The sequence below is a fragment of the Bufo bufo genome, chromosome 1 (assembly GCF_905171765.1).
Source record: "Bufo bufo chromosome 1, aBufBuf1.1, whole genome shotgun sequence".
NCBI lineage: Eukaryota > Metazoa > Chordata > Amphibia > Anura > Bufonidae > Bufo > Bufo bufo.
The window spans coordinates 760,812,218-760,827,486 of NC_053389.1; positions in this window are offsets into that span (position 1 = coordinate 760,812,218).

The following is a 15,269-nucleotide window of genomic DNA, read 5'->3' on the forward strand; positions in this document are numbered from 1 at the left end:
ATAGTTTCCGGGCTTAGTTTTTGGACCTTTTTTGAAAAGTATAGAGTCCTTAAATATTAGAAATAATGGTCTGGTTATGACATTACTTAATTCTCTTAGGAAATGGGGGTGTTTGCCATCTGGTTCCGGCGATTTGTCTATTTTAATCTTTTCTCCATTGTCTGATCAATGAAGGACAGTAGCGGCATTGATAGAATTTTTTTTGTATGATGTGGTGAGCACAGTGGCGGTCCTTACCACCAGGCAAACAATACCTTTGCGTAGGGCTCCGATGGGCCCATGACAGGTGGGTCAGTGACAGTGCCACAACTTTCAATTGTATCTGTTTCCTCAGGATGCAGATATAGTTGCGGACCGGACAGCCAGTCAGAATCTCTGTTCCCAGCAGCGGCCCCTCTAACTGTCTGTTTCCAGCCTTGGCTGCAGCGCTAGAGAAGCACATGACATCACTCCGTAACCGATGAATATACATTATGTACAGTGCAGACGTAGAGGCCTGAGGGCAGACTGGGCGACTGCACTAGCACAGCACATGACCAGCCTGGGTCACTGCAGTGGCACAACACATGTCCAGCCCGGGCCGCTGCACTGTCACAGCACATGTCCAACCCGGGCCACTGCACTGACACAGCACATGTCCAGCCCGGGCCTCTGCACTGGCACAGCACATGTCCAGCCCGGGCCTCTGCACTGGCACGGCACATGTCCAGACTGGGCTGCACGCAGTACATGACATCACTCCGTCAGAGTGATCTTCAGTATTTGCTGTACAGGCTGCCCGGTGTGGGGACAGTCACTTTGGCTGTCACTGTCTGTAAGAAATGAAGATTACCTCCACCTAGATGATATCAGCTCATCAAAGAAATTAGTCAAAAGCCTCAAAGGACTTATATAGCAAAGAAAACAAAGGTATTTAGGGGCACATTTGACAGGATTTGAGACAGGTCTAATTTGGAACAGGTGGCCTATTGCCGCGTCCAAAAATGCCCGTACTATTAAAATATTAAATATAAAGCCCCCACACAGCTCCATAGACTCCATGGGGGTCAGAATCTGGCGATGTAAAAAAAAAATATATATTTTTGTTCAAAGTTTAGATTTTTTTAAAGTATTAAAACACAAAAAAAAAACTATACAAATGTGGTATATTTGTAATCATACTGACTCTGAGAATGAAAGGCATGGGTCAGTTTTGCCGCATAAGGAAAACCATAGGGACAAGACCTATAAAACTGTGGCGGAATTTTTTTTATTTTTTTCCAATTCCACCCCATTTGGAATTTTCTTCCTGCCTCCCTCTACAGTGTATGCCATATTAAATGGTGGCATTGGATAGTACAAATTGTACCGCAAATAAAACAACCCCTCATACAGCTATGTGAACAAAAAAGTTATGGCTCCGTGAAGAGAGGGAACAAAAATGAAAACGTAAAAACAAAACAAAAAAATGGTATTCAAGGGGTTAATATACAAATAACATGTAGCACTTGGACATTAATGTATTAACAACTGTCATTTGTATGTTTTCTGCAGCCTAGACATGGAAATTGTAATTAATATATTACCACCTTACAAACTAGCCAGACATCCGAGGAAGCTGTGTGTCAGATCAGCTGTCTAAATTACGCCTGGGTAGGACGTGGCGTGAGATGCAACATTTTAGCGACATTTTGAAAAGTCACAAAACCTAAATGAGCCATGATCCTGGTCTAATCTGATGTTCTCGCCTAGAAAATAGACCTCAAGAGAAATTGGCCAAGACACCCAAAAGTCGCAAAAAAGGCTGTTTACTATTTATTTGGACGCAGTGTTTTTTGTTTTTTTTTGGAGGTGGGGGGAAGTGTGGCAAATTGGTATTTTCTGAATAGGGACCCCAGACATAACTTTGCATGGGGCCCCAGAATTGCTAAGTTCACCCCTGAGTTTGCAATGAGGTACTGGGCACAGTATAATCGGAGTACATGTATGGCGAATTATACTGATTCACATACCAAGCAAACCAGTACAAGTGCCTTCTGTGCAGCCGCCGATCGCTCTGTGTGCACCTAGAATTGGGGTCTACAAGCTTCAGATGATCTCTTGATCTCTATAGACAAGCATTATCAATGGTTCTTGTCAGGTCACGGGGCCCGAATGAGCATTGATTGAAGCTCTGGCCATAGACATCGATTGTGATATAAAGGCTCCGGTATTCTTCAGACCATTGAACAAAGACCAACTGTCCTATAAACACATTCTAATCAATAATGGGACAGATTTATGAAAACTGTCTAAAAGTAAGACTGTCTTTGTTGCCTCCAGTAACCAATCACAGCGCAGCTTACGTTTTTTAAGAGCAGAATAAGAAATGAAAGCTAAACTGTGATTGTTTGGCAACAAGGACAGTTTCATAAATCTCCCTCTAATATTTTTTTTACAGATAATCAGGAGATGGAAGAAACTGCCAAAAACAATGACTGTCTTTGTTGCCCCTCGCCGCCAATCACGGCACAGTTCTCATTTCTTATTCTGCTCTTAAAAGATGAAAGCTGCACTGTGATTGGTTGCTAGGGGCAACAAAGACATTATTGCTATCTGTAGAAATGTCGACTCATGACATCTGATGACCCCAAGCTATCTACCAGTCCTAGAATCTGTCTAAAAAAAAAAGTGATGCAAATTGGCGCAATTTTGGTGCAATTTGGCGAAACTAGGAGCTTCATAAGCGCCATTTTAGCCACAATCCTGGCATAGAATTCTGTCTCAAAGTAAACCAACCCATAGTTGGAATGGAGCTTGAGAAATAGGTCTATCCCGGCACCAGATTTCTCATCCAGCCTGAGCCCCTGTGATACATCTGGTGCAGGTCTAGACAGATGGCCTCATTTATCAAAACTGTCTAACAGGAAAACTGTCTTATTTGCCCCTAGCAACCAATCAGAGCTCACCTTTCATTTCTTAAAGTGTTCAGAAAAAATGAAAGGGGAGCTCTGATTGGTTGCTATGGGCAACTGAGACGGTTTTCCTGTAAGGCAGTTTTGATAAATGAGGCCAAGACTGTCTAAACTGACCGTACATCACCTAGATCAGGGATCAGCCACCTTCAGCACTCCAGCTGCTGGGAAACTACAACTCCCAGCATGCAAGCATACTTACCTGTTCTTCTAATGCCCATAGAAGTGAATGGAGCATGCTGGGACTTGTAGTTTCAGAATAGCTGGAGTGACAATGGTTGCTGATCCTAGAGGATTAGTAAATCTGGGCCTTCTTCTTTACAGATGTGCATGTCCACGTTTAATTGCATCATCATATTTGTTGCTAATATTTCACACACATTACGTACATGCCAACTCTACTGCAATGTCTGGGAAGCTCCGGGTAAAAGGGGAATCTCTATCATACTTACCAACATTTGAGTTGGTAAAATCGGGGCTTATAACCCCGCCCCAAGGAACGCCCCAAACCCGCCTGGAAACAACCACCTATGGCGGGGTTTCGCATTAGCCCCACCCATTCTAGCTGGGACTGTATCTGAAAATCAGGGACAGTCCTGGCAAATTTTGAACAGTTGGCAGCTATGAGTATTAAATGGGTATTCCAGTTTTTCTTTTTAAAAATTATTTGTTTAGATAATAGGAAATCATACAATTTTCTAATACACATTTTTAAAATTCTGCATACGGTACATACCTTTCTTATATCAGGCAGTTGACCAGCACATAGGACACATCCATGTGATAAGTATAAAGGACTAGTGGTGAAATAATGATTTTTATTCTGTTTATTACAGTAACTACATGACTGTGTATTTACATGGCCGCCTGTCTTTAGGTGATGTTGTCACACAGAGATCTGCTTAAACATAGACACTGAATGAGATGATGAAGAGATGCTGCTGTAGGTAGTAATACTGTATAATACAGTATATACTGTACATGTTCTGCTCCTCAATACATTACTATTCACTGGTTAGATACCTGGGCAGTTAAATGAAATCCTGGTCACACGATACGTGTGAGGGTCTCATGACTGACGCCATGTTCAGTCCTATCCAGCTCTACTGCGGATGCATTTTATAGGACTAAAACTGACTGTCCCATTTTTCTCCTTTAGGAGACTGTGTGGATGTCATACAGGCCTGTAAGCAAATTTTTAATTAGATGTATATTAGAAAATTGTTCAACGTCCTATTCTCAAAATAAATAAATGTCATCATTAAAACCGGAAAACTGTATAGCCCCTTGCAGACGAGCGTGTCCGGATTAGGTCCGGATGCGTTGCGTCTGCGATCAGGGAAAATCATGCGAGTAGGTACGCAATTGCAGTCAGTTTTGACTGCGATTGCGTTTCGATGTTCAGTTTTTATCGCGCGGGTGCAATGCATTTTGTATGCGCGTGATAAAAAACTGACTGTGGTACCAAGACCCGAACCCGGACTTCTTCACTGAAGTCCGGGTTTGGGATCGGTGTTCTGTAGATTGTATTATTTCCCCTTATAACACGGTTATAATGGAAAATAATAGCATTCTTAATACAGAATGCATAGTAAAATGTTGCTTTAGAGGTTAAAAAATGAACTCACCTCATCTTGTTGTTCGCGCAGCCGGCATCGTCTTCTTTCTTCTTCTTTCAGGACCTGCCAAAGGACCTTTGATGACGTAATCGCGCTCACCACGTGGTGAGCGCAGTGACGTCAGCGCAGGTCCTGCTGAATGAAGATAGAAATCTTCTATCTTCATTCAGCAGGACCTGCGCTGACGTCACTGCGCTCACCACGTGGTGAGCGCGATTACGTCATCAAAGGTCCTTTGGCAGGTCCTGAAAGAAGAAGAAAGAAGACGATGCCGGCTGCGCGAACAACAGGATGAGGTGAGTTAATTTTTTAACCTCTAAAGCAACATTTTAGTAAGCATTCTGTTTTAAGAATGCTATGATTTTCCTTTATAACCATGTTATAACGGAAAATAATACAGTAAATTGACTTTTATCAATTTACTAACATCATCTCCTAGCAACCATGCGTGAAAATCACACCGCATCCGCACTTGCTTGCGGATGCTTGCGATTTTCACGCAGACTCATTCATTTCTATGGGGCCTGCGTTGCGTTAAAAAACGCAGAATATAGAACATGCTACAATTTTCACGCAACGCATAAGTTATGCGTGAAAATCACCGCTCATCTGAACAGCCCTATTGAAGTGAATGGGTCCGGATTGCGTTCACCTCACGCATTGCACCCGCACGGAATTCTCGCCCATGTGAAAGGGGCCTATTTGTCACCAGGCTACTGCAGCCCCAGCACCCACATGTGCTCTGATGGGGACATGACTCACCATGGAAAGGGTTGTGACACATCTCAAAAGGGGAGCAGCTACATAGTAAAGAGGCACCTAAAAAAAGGGGCACCTAAAAAAAGGGGCACCTAAAAAAAGTATCGGCAATGTTATCCTTCCACAAGTCGACTTGGAAAAGTTGGCAAGGTATTTGCAAACTTACCCATAAGGAATCATGCACACGACTGTATGTATTTTGCGGTCCGCAAAAAATACCGTTGACGTCTGTGTGCATTCCGTATTTTGAGGAACGGAACAGCTGGCTCCAAATATAACAGTCCTATCCTTGTCTGTAATGTGGACAATAATAGGACATGTTCTATTTTTTTGCAGAACGGAAATACGGACATACGTAAACGGAATGCACACGGAGTAACTTCCGTTTTTTTTGTGGACACATTGAAATGAATGGTTCCATATACTGGCCGCAAAAAAAACGGACACGGAAAGAAAATACGTTTGTGTGCATGAGGCCTAAAGCCTCATGCAGACGTCCGTGGAACAAGGTCCGTGAGATACCGGACTGGCATTGCAGGAGCGCACGGCGTCATAGCAACCAGTAACGCCGTGCGCTCCTGCAATGCCAGTCCGGTATCTCACGGACCGTGTTCCACGGACGTTTGCATGAGGCATAAGGGTGATATTTAACGTGCAGCTTAATCCGCAGGCACCACAGTTACCACTAATCACCATGCAGCACCTGGACTTGCCGCTTGAAAGAAAAGTAAAGTCCAGGTGCAGCCCGGCAATTAGCGGTAGCTGTGGTGTGGCACCCGTGGCTCAAGCCACATGTGTAATATCACCCTAGCCTCCAGTGATTGTTTCCAGAATTATCTCTGAATAAGGTTACCTTCTCTGGACCTTTCAAGCTCATTATGTAAGAGTGTGGACCCACCAAAGGTCTAGTATGCTGGTGAGCCAATCTGACCTTCATATACTCTGTTTTTCAGTTTAGGTCATTTGGAGGGCCCCCTATCTAAGACACTTTCTCTTGGCAGAATCCAGATCGGCTTAGCTCTTGCCATTAGAGAATGGCAGATGTCCATTGTTTTCAATACTGTGGTCCTCAGAAGAGAACAGAGGGTTCCAGGTCAATGTCCCCTTGGGATCATCCGTTGACAGGGACCTGCAATATAAGAAGGAACAAAGCAATTGCATCATTGATGTATATCATATAGGTCATGGAATTGTTGTGCCACCTGAAATACAAAAAAATAATATTTACAAAACAGAAAATATCATGCTACTTTTTAGAATGGCAGAATTCTGGACTATAAGGCCTCCTGCACACGACCGTATGGTTTTGCGGTCCATTTTAAACGGATCTGTTTTACCGTTTCAGTAGTGTTTCCGTTCCGTTTTGCCATTCCGTTTTTACGTTTGTGATCCATTTTTTGCGGATCGCAAACGGAAACGGAAGCATACAATAATGTTTAAACAGTAAGTACATAAAAAAATTGGGCTGGGCATAAAATTGTCATTAGATGGTTCCGCAAAAACGGAACGGATACGGAAGACATACGGATGCATTCCGTATGCATTTTTTTTTTTTTTGCGGAACCATTGACTTGAATGGAGCCACGGAACGTGATTTGTGGGCAATAATAGGACATGTTCTATCTTTGAACGGAACGTAAATATGGAAACGGAATACATACGGAGTACCTTCCGTTGTTTTTGCGGACCCATTGAAGTGAATGGTTCTGCATACGGACCGCAAACGGAACGCAAAAAAACTGAACGGAAATGGAAAGAAAATACGGTCGTGTGCAGGAGGCCTAAAGCAGTTCCGGAAAACCAATGATGATCAAGGACTCATTCAAGTTAGATGAAAAAATTAAGATGTAAGGTTCCCAATCTCTGACAGCAAGGATAGATCTTGAGACGATAAAGGACTGAAACACAAAGTATATTCCAAAGGATCTTAACTTTTTATTATACAATGATTAGGCAATGCTTAAATAAAATTTCACAAAAAAAACTATTCTTGGGCATCTATTTGAGTTCTTTGTGTCCCTTCTCTATTTCTAGCACTTGCCCCCCCCCCCCCCTCCCCCCCTTACTGCTTATATCATGAAAGTATTTTGTCCACCACCTTCTTCTTTTTCTCCCACTTTTTCTCTGTGAAGATCTGAGCAGGGCCGGCACAACGCATTTTTTGGTGCTCTGAAAGATGAGTAAAATTGGCCCACCTTTAAGCCATAAAATCAATTCAAATGATAGTGATTAAGCCATTGTGGTTAACGGGCACATTTATAGCGTCCAGTAGTGTACTCTCTGCTCTCTGATCCATGGTCCACTTAGTTGAAAGGAGCTGAGAGTACAGAAATCCTGCTTTATAGATGGTCAGTTTTGAGGGGTGACATCAGGTTCCAAGATTTTGAGAAAAGGTGTGATAATAAGCATCACCCAAAATATTTTACAGGAGTTGTCCAGCCCCAAAATTAGTTATAGTTATGGCCTTGAAAGTGTGTAAATAAAAGAAAGAAAAAACCCGCTCACCTATTCACTGCCGCTTCATTCCAGCGCATAGGCTCCAGTCCCTGAGTGATGTCCCCTTCACTGGCCTCAGTCGTGACACTTGACAGCTGAGCCTCTGTGGTCACAATGCGCTTAGGGATACATCTCTGCTTGGTTGTATCGGTGCACATGACCACTGATGGGATCTGACACTTCTGGTGGAAGCCTTGATGACTCCTCTTGTGACCATATCTGTGACTTCAATTGGAGCAGTGCTGTAGTAACGAGCTCCCTCCACTACACAGTTGATGGGGCTACACCCGAACTTACTGGCATGGGTGTGTGGTTTCAGACCCCCACAGATCAACTGGTGATGGCTTCTCCTGAGGATAGGCCATCACTAGACCTAATACTATTCTAAGGTTGGCCATACACATTTGATAGCTGGCCGAATGAGACAGCTACTACATCCTTCGCGAACCTCCTATACACATGCATGCTCAGCTCAGCTGAGTATGAATGAGTTCTGAATGGGCAGACAGTAATAAGTCGTTGCCAGACTTGGTAGCAGCTTATCTCTCTCTAAGAGGACATCTCACAGAACAGGTGTGACTTCACTGACTCTAGTGCTAGTTTTATTTTTCTTCTAACCTCCCTTATACACCCGCAATCAGCACCCAGAACTAGGGAATTGTTATTTGGGTGGTCAATGGCTGAGGTGATGTTCCACTGACACTGGGTGGTGGAGACTGTCCACCTGACAATTCATTAGTATCTAGCACCGATACGAATGGAACTGATTGCGGGTCAACGGTTTAGGCTAGCAGAAGAAAAAAAAGTGCCAGAGTCACTGAAAACATAGCTGCAAAACTATACAGCGAGGTGCAGTACTATGAGGACGCAACACATTCCAGCCCTAGCCCCAGTGATCACCTGTGATCTGCAAGGTACTGCACAGGAAGTGCAGCACCACCATAGGAGAAACGAGGAACTACATGGTGACCACCTCCTCCAGACAAAGCCAGGCTGGAGATGTAATCTCGACTGGTCCTGTGTTCTCACTTGTGCGCTGTCGCCTTGGGAATTGGCGCATGCGCAGTACAGCCTTGGTGCTTGACAGGGCTGCTCAGTACAGATAACTTCAGTCCTGTCAAGCACCAGGGCTGTATTGCATGTGCACCAGTTCCCTAAGCGATGGCACACGCCATGCCTAATCCGCATTAAGAATGGACAGAGCACTTCTTTTTTCTGCAGTCTGGTTTTTAAATTGATATTTGAATTAACATGTGGTTTAATTTCAATGGGGAAGATCTAAAAATGTGTGAAAATACCCTTAAACTCCTGAACTACAAGGTATTTGCACCCTCTGAGCCTTTTCAGGTTTTCCCAAGGCATTGACTGGAGATGACAACATCCTTAAGGTCTAAGAGCGCTCCTAGTGGCGAGATTGGGAAAGGCTAGCCATGGGCTGTGGGAGAGGAGAGAGAAAGGAGCCTGAGAACTAGGAGGAGGCGCACAGCTCAGCTGAGGAGTCAGGATTTAATTCAATGCATCATTAACTAGTCCTCTGTATGCACTGTCCCCGATATATCATCCATGCTCAGTAAACAGCCGCCTGACACTGCATTAGCCTGGAAATGAATTCTCACTTTTATAGGGAAATTGCAAATCCGCCAAGAAGAAAAAAAAGAAAAGAAAAAAAAAAGGAGAAGAGCGAAGGAGAAGGTATAGATAAGGAAAGCCAGAGAAAGAGAGAGGAACTATGGAGAGTGAAAGAGATGTAAGGAGAAGGGACTACAGGGGGGGCTAAATAGAGAGGTGAAAGACTGCGAATTGCTTCGGTGGTATATAGCGAGTGACAGAGTGAAGAACAGGGGCTGTGTGAGAGGGAGAGGGGCAGCCGGAGTGGAGAGAGGGAAAAATGGGAAGGCAATTATCGAAATCATTAGGCGTGGAGTTTCTTCTCCGCGCGCCACAACACTTAATGTTTAACTCTTTATTAACTTTAAAACGCTTGGTATAAAGATTTTTTTCCACTGAAAACCTCCACATCTACTCACAGGCCAACAGTGCCGTCATACTGTGCATATATATTAATCACATGCCGTCCTTAAAATGGGACCGACCGAATGAAATATGATATTTTAGTATTTGTACGTCTACTAAGCCAGGACGCCAGAGGGGTGATAACAGGAGCCGAATGTTATACGTCGGAGAGTGGTCTTCTCAAAGAAACTGGTCGGTGTGCCGAACACAAGGTGGAACTGAAAATCTGGTCTGAAGAAGGGGGTGGTCTTTCCAGAGAGGTGGTCTTTAGGGGAGGTTTCACTCTATATATACAAACTGAATGGCGTGGTATTAAACAAGCAGGACGTGCTCAAACCCATATGCAGTTGTGCATATATACAGGGGAGCAAATCCTGCACTTGTGACCCGTTGCTAATGGCGATCCCCAGCAAAAATGCATACAGTGGCGGATGCCCGCAGCGAACCACAAGTACCACAATAAACATCCTACACAAGATAGCAATTGTGTGGATGTGATAATCAATATAACAATATAACAAAATAATAGCAAAGACCGTTGCACTCTGTGGTCTTACTAAACCCTCAAACTGATGTTAAAATTGAGAGGTAACTGGTGAGTTGTTTGTGAGTCGGCCTCATGCTCCTGTAATTTGCCCACTGGCTCCTGGTATTGCCCACATGGCACAGGTACTTGAGAAACCTTGGCGCGGTGCTCGGGCTTAGACATGTCCTACACCATAGGACATGTTGGCTAATCTCTCAATTTTAAAATCAGTTTGAGGGTTTAGTAAGACCGCAGAGTGCACCTGTCTTTGCTATTATTTTGTTATATTGAGGTTTCACTCTATATACAAATATATAGATAGATGTTGCTCAGTTGAATGTGTCTGAGCCGCAATACCACAGACAGCCCATGGACAAAAGTGTGGCGCTGTTTCTAGGAAATAAGCAGATTATCTTTGAAACTCTCAGACAACCGCTTTAAAGAGGACCTGTTACTTCTCCTGATGTACTAAATACTTGTATTCCCCATAATCTAAGATCTTTATAATACAACCTGTTTTCTTAGAACTTTGTTCCTCTGTTAGTCCTGCTAGAAGTGTATGAATACAGTGTGACAAATGGGTAACCAATTGGGGGGGGGGGGGGGTGTCCCTGCACACCTAGGTACTGTCCAGTGATACTGTAGATTGTGTAGGGGCTCCCCCTTTTGGATTTGAAAAACCCAGTTGTGAATGTATTCATGAATTTCTGGAAGGAAAAACAGAGGAACAGAACAGCACAGAGTTATCACAGTAGATACTCTAGAATTGGCACTTCATGGGGAATGCAAATATTCACTAAAACAGACAAGTCAGGAGAGGGGAGAGGTCCTCTATAAGACGTGCACTGGGCAAAGATAGTGATCACTGCGTCATTGACATTACTGGAGTTTTGTGTGTTATAGGACAATGCCCGATGTGAGAGAGGGCAGCAGGACCCCTCTGATCACCAACTATGGTGAATACTACAGGTCTGAGAGCAGGCGGCAGGACCCTCTGATCACCCACTATGGTAACTACTACAGGTCTGAGAGAGGGCAGCAGGACCCCTCTGATCACCCACTATGGTGAATACTACAGGTCTGAGAGCGGGCAGCAGGACCCTCTGATCACCCACTATGGTAACTACTACAGGTCTGAGAGAGGGCAGCAGGACCCCTCTGATCACCCACTATGGTGAATACTACAGGTCTGAGAGCAGGCGGCAGGACCCTCTGATCACCCACTATGGTAACTACTACAGGTCTGAGAGAGGGCAGCAGGACCCCTCTGATCACCCACTATGGTGAATACTACAGGTCTGAGAGCGGGCAGCAGGACCCCTCTGATCACCAACTATGGTGAATACTACAGGTCTGAGAGAGGGCAGCAGGACCCCTCTGATCACCCACTATGGTGAATACTGCAGGTCTGAGAGCGGGCGGCAGGACCCTCTGATCACCCACTATGGTAACTACTACAGGTCTGAGAGTGGGCAGCAGGACCCCTCTGATCACCAACTATGGTGAATACTACAGGTCTGAGAGCGGGCAGCAGGACCCCTCTGATCACCAACTATGGTGAATACTACAGGTCTGAGAGAGGGCAGCAGGACCCCTCTGATCACCCACTATGGTGAATACTGCAGGTCTGAGAGCGGGCGGCAGGACCCTCTGATCACCCACTATGGTAACTACTACAGGTCTAAGAGAGGGCAGCAGGACCCCTCTGATCACCCACTATGGTGAATACTACAGGTCTGAGAGCAGGCGGCAGGACCCTCTGATCACCCACTATGGTAACTACTACAGGTCTGAGAGAGGGCAGCAGGACCCCTCTGATCACCCACTATGGTGAATACTACAGGTCTGAGAGCGGGCGGCAGGACCCTCTGATCACCCACTATGGTGAATACTACAGGTCCGAGAGCGGGCGGCAGGACCCTCTGATCACCCACTATGGTGAATACTACAGGTCTGAGAGCGGGCGGCAGGACCCTCTGATCACCTACTATGGTGAATACTACAGGTCTGAGAGCGGGCGGCAGGACCCTCTGATCACCCACTATGGTGAATACTACAGGTCTGAGAGCGGGCAGCAGGACCCCTCTGATCACCCACTATGGTGAATACTACAGGTCTGAGAGCGGGCAGCAGGACCCCTCTGATCACCCACTATGGTGAATACTACAGGTCTGAGAGCGGGCGGCAGGACCCCTCTGATCACCCACTATGGTGAATACTACAGGTCTGAGAGCGGGCAGCAGGACCCCTCTGATCACCCACTATGGTGAATACTACAGGTCTGAGAGCGGGCGGCAGGACCCTCTGATCACCCACTATGGTGAATACTGCAGGTCTGAGAGCAGGCAGCAGGACCCTCTGATCACCCACTATGGTGAATACTACAGGTCTGAGAGCGGGCGGCAGGACCCCTCTGATCACCCACTATGGTGAATACTACAGGTCTGAGAGCGGGCGGCAGGACCCTCTGATCACCCACTATGGTAACTACTACAGGTCTGAGAGCGGGCGGCAGGACCCCTCTGATCACCCACTATGGTGAATACTGCAGGTCTGAGAGCGAGCAGCAGGACCCTCTGATCACCCACTATGGTGAATACTACAGGTCTAGAGAGCGGGCAGCAGGACCCCTCTGATCACCCACTATGGTGAATACTGCAGGTCTGAGAGCGGGCAGCAGGACCCCTCTGATCACCCCCTATGGTGAATACTACAGGTCTAAGAGCGGGCAGCAGGACCCTCTGATCACCCACTATGGTGAATACTACAGGTCTGAGAGCAGGCGGCAGGACCCCTCTGATCACCCACTATGGTGAATACTACAGGTCTGAGAGCGGGCGGCAGGACCCTCTGATCACTCACTATGGTGAATACTACAGGTCTGAGAGCGGGCGGCAGGACCCCTCTGATCACCCACTATAGTGAATACTACAGGTCTGAGAGCGGACGGCAGGACCCTCTGATCACCCACTATGGTGAAATACTACAGGTCTGAGAGCGGGCGGCAGGACCCCTCTGATCACCCACTATGGTGAATACTACAGGTCTGAGAGCGGGCGGCAGGACCCTCTGATCACCCACTATGGTAACTACTACAGGTCTGAGAGCGGGCGGCAGGACCCCTCTGATCACCCACTATGGTGAATACTACAGGTCTGAGAGCGGGCAGCAGGACCCCTCTGATCACCCACTATAGTGAATACTACAGGTCTGAGAGCAGGCGGCAGGACCCTCTGATCACCCACTATGGTAACTACTACAGGTCTGAGAGCGGGCAGCAGGACCCCTCTGATCACCCACTATGGTGAATACTACAGGTCTGAGAGCAGGCGGCAGGACCCTCTGATCACCCACTATGGTAACTACTACAGGTCTGAGAGAGGGCAGCAGGACCCCTCTGATCACCCACTATGGTGAATACTACAGGTCTGAGAGCGGGCGGCAGGACCCTCTGATCACCCACTATGGTGAATACTACAGGTCCGAGAGCGGGCGGCAGGACCCTCTGATCACCCACTATGGTGAATACTACAGGTCTGAGAGCGGGCGGCAGGACCCTCTGATCACCCACTATGGTGAATACTACAGGTCTGAGAGCGGGCAGCAGGACCCCTCTGATCACCCACTATGGTGAATACTACAGGTCTGAGAGCGGGCGGCAGGACCCTCTGATCACCCACTATGGTGAATACTACAGGTCTGAGAGCGGGCAGCAGGACCCTCTGATCACCCACTATGGTGAATACTACAGGTCTGAGAGCGGGCAGCAGGACCCCTCTGATCACCCACTATGGTGAATACTACAGGTCTGAGAGCGGGCAGCAGGACCCCTCTGATCACCCACTATGGTGAATACTACAGGTCTGAGAGCGGGCGGCAGGACCCCTCTGATCACCCACTGTGGTGAATACTACAGGTCTGAGAGCGGGCGGCAGGACCCTCTGATCACCCACTATGGTAACTACTACAGGTCTGAGAGCAGGCGGCAGGACCCCTCTGATCACCCACTATAGTGAATACTACAGGTCTGAGAGCGGGCGGCAGGACCCCTCTGATCACCCACTATGGTGAATACTACAGGTCTGAGAGCGGGCGGCAGGACCCCTCTGATCACCCACTATGGTGAATACTACAGGTCTGAGAGCAGGCGGCAGGACCCTCTGATCACCCACTATGGTGAATACTGCAGGTCTGAGAGCGGGCGGCAGGACCCCTCTGATCACCCACTATGGTGAATACTACAGGTCTGAGAGCGGGCGGCAGGACCCCTCTTATCACCCACTATGGTGACTACTACAGGTCTGAGACCGGGCGGCAGGACCCTCTGATCACCCACTATGGTGAATACTACAGGTCTAAGAGCGGGCGGCAGGACCCCTCTGATCACCCCCTATGGTGAATACTACAGGTCTGAGAGCGGGCGGCAGGACCCCTCTGATCACCCACTATGGTGAATACTACAGGTCTGAGAGCGGGCGGCAGGACCCTCTGATCACCCACTATGGTGAATACTACAGGTCTGAGAGCGAGCGGCAGGACCCCTCTGATCACCCACTATGGTGAATACTACAGGTCTGAGAGCGGGCGGCAGGACCCCTATGATCACCCACTATGGTGAATACTACAGGTCTGAGAGCAGGCGGCAGGACCCTCTGATCACCCACTATGGTGAAATACTACAGGTCTGAGAGCGGGCGGCAGGAGCCTCTGATCACCCACTATGGTGAATACTACAGGTCTGAGAGTGGGCGGCAGGACCCTCTGATCACCCACTATGGTGACTACTACAGGTCTGAGAGTGGGCGGCAGGACCCTCTGATCACCCACTATGGTGAATACTACAGGTCTGAGAGTGGGCGGCAGGACCCTCTGATCACCCACTATGGTGACTACTACAGGTCTGAGAGTGGGCGGCAGGACCCC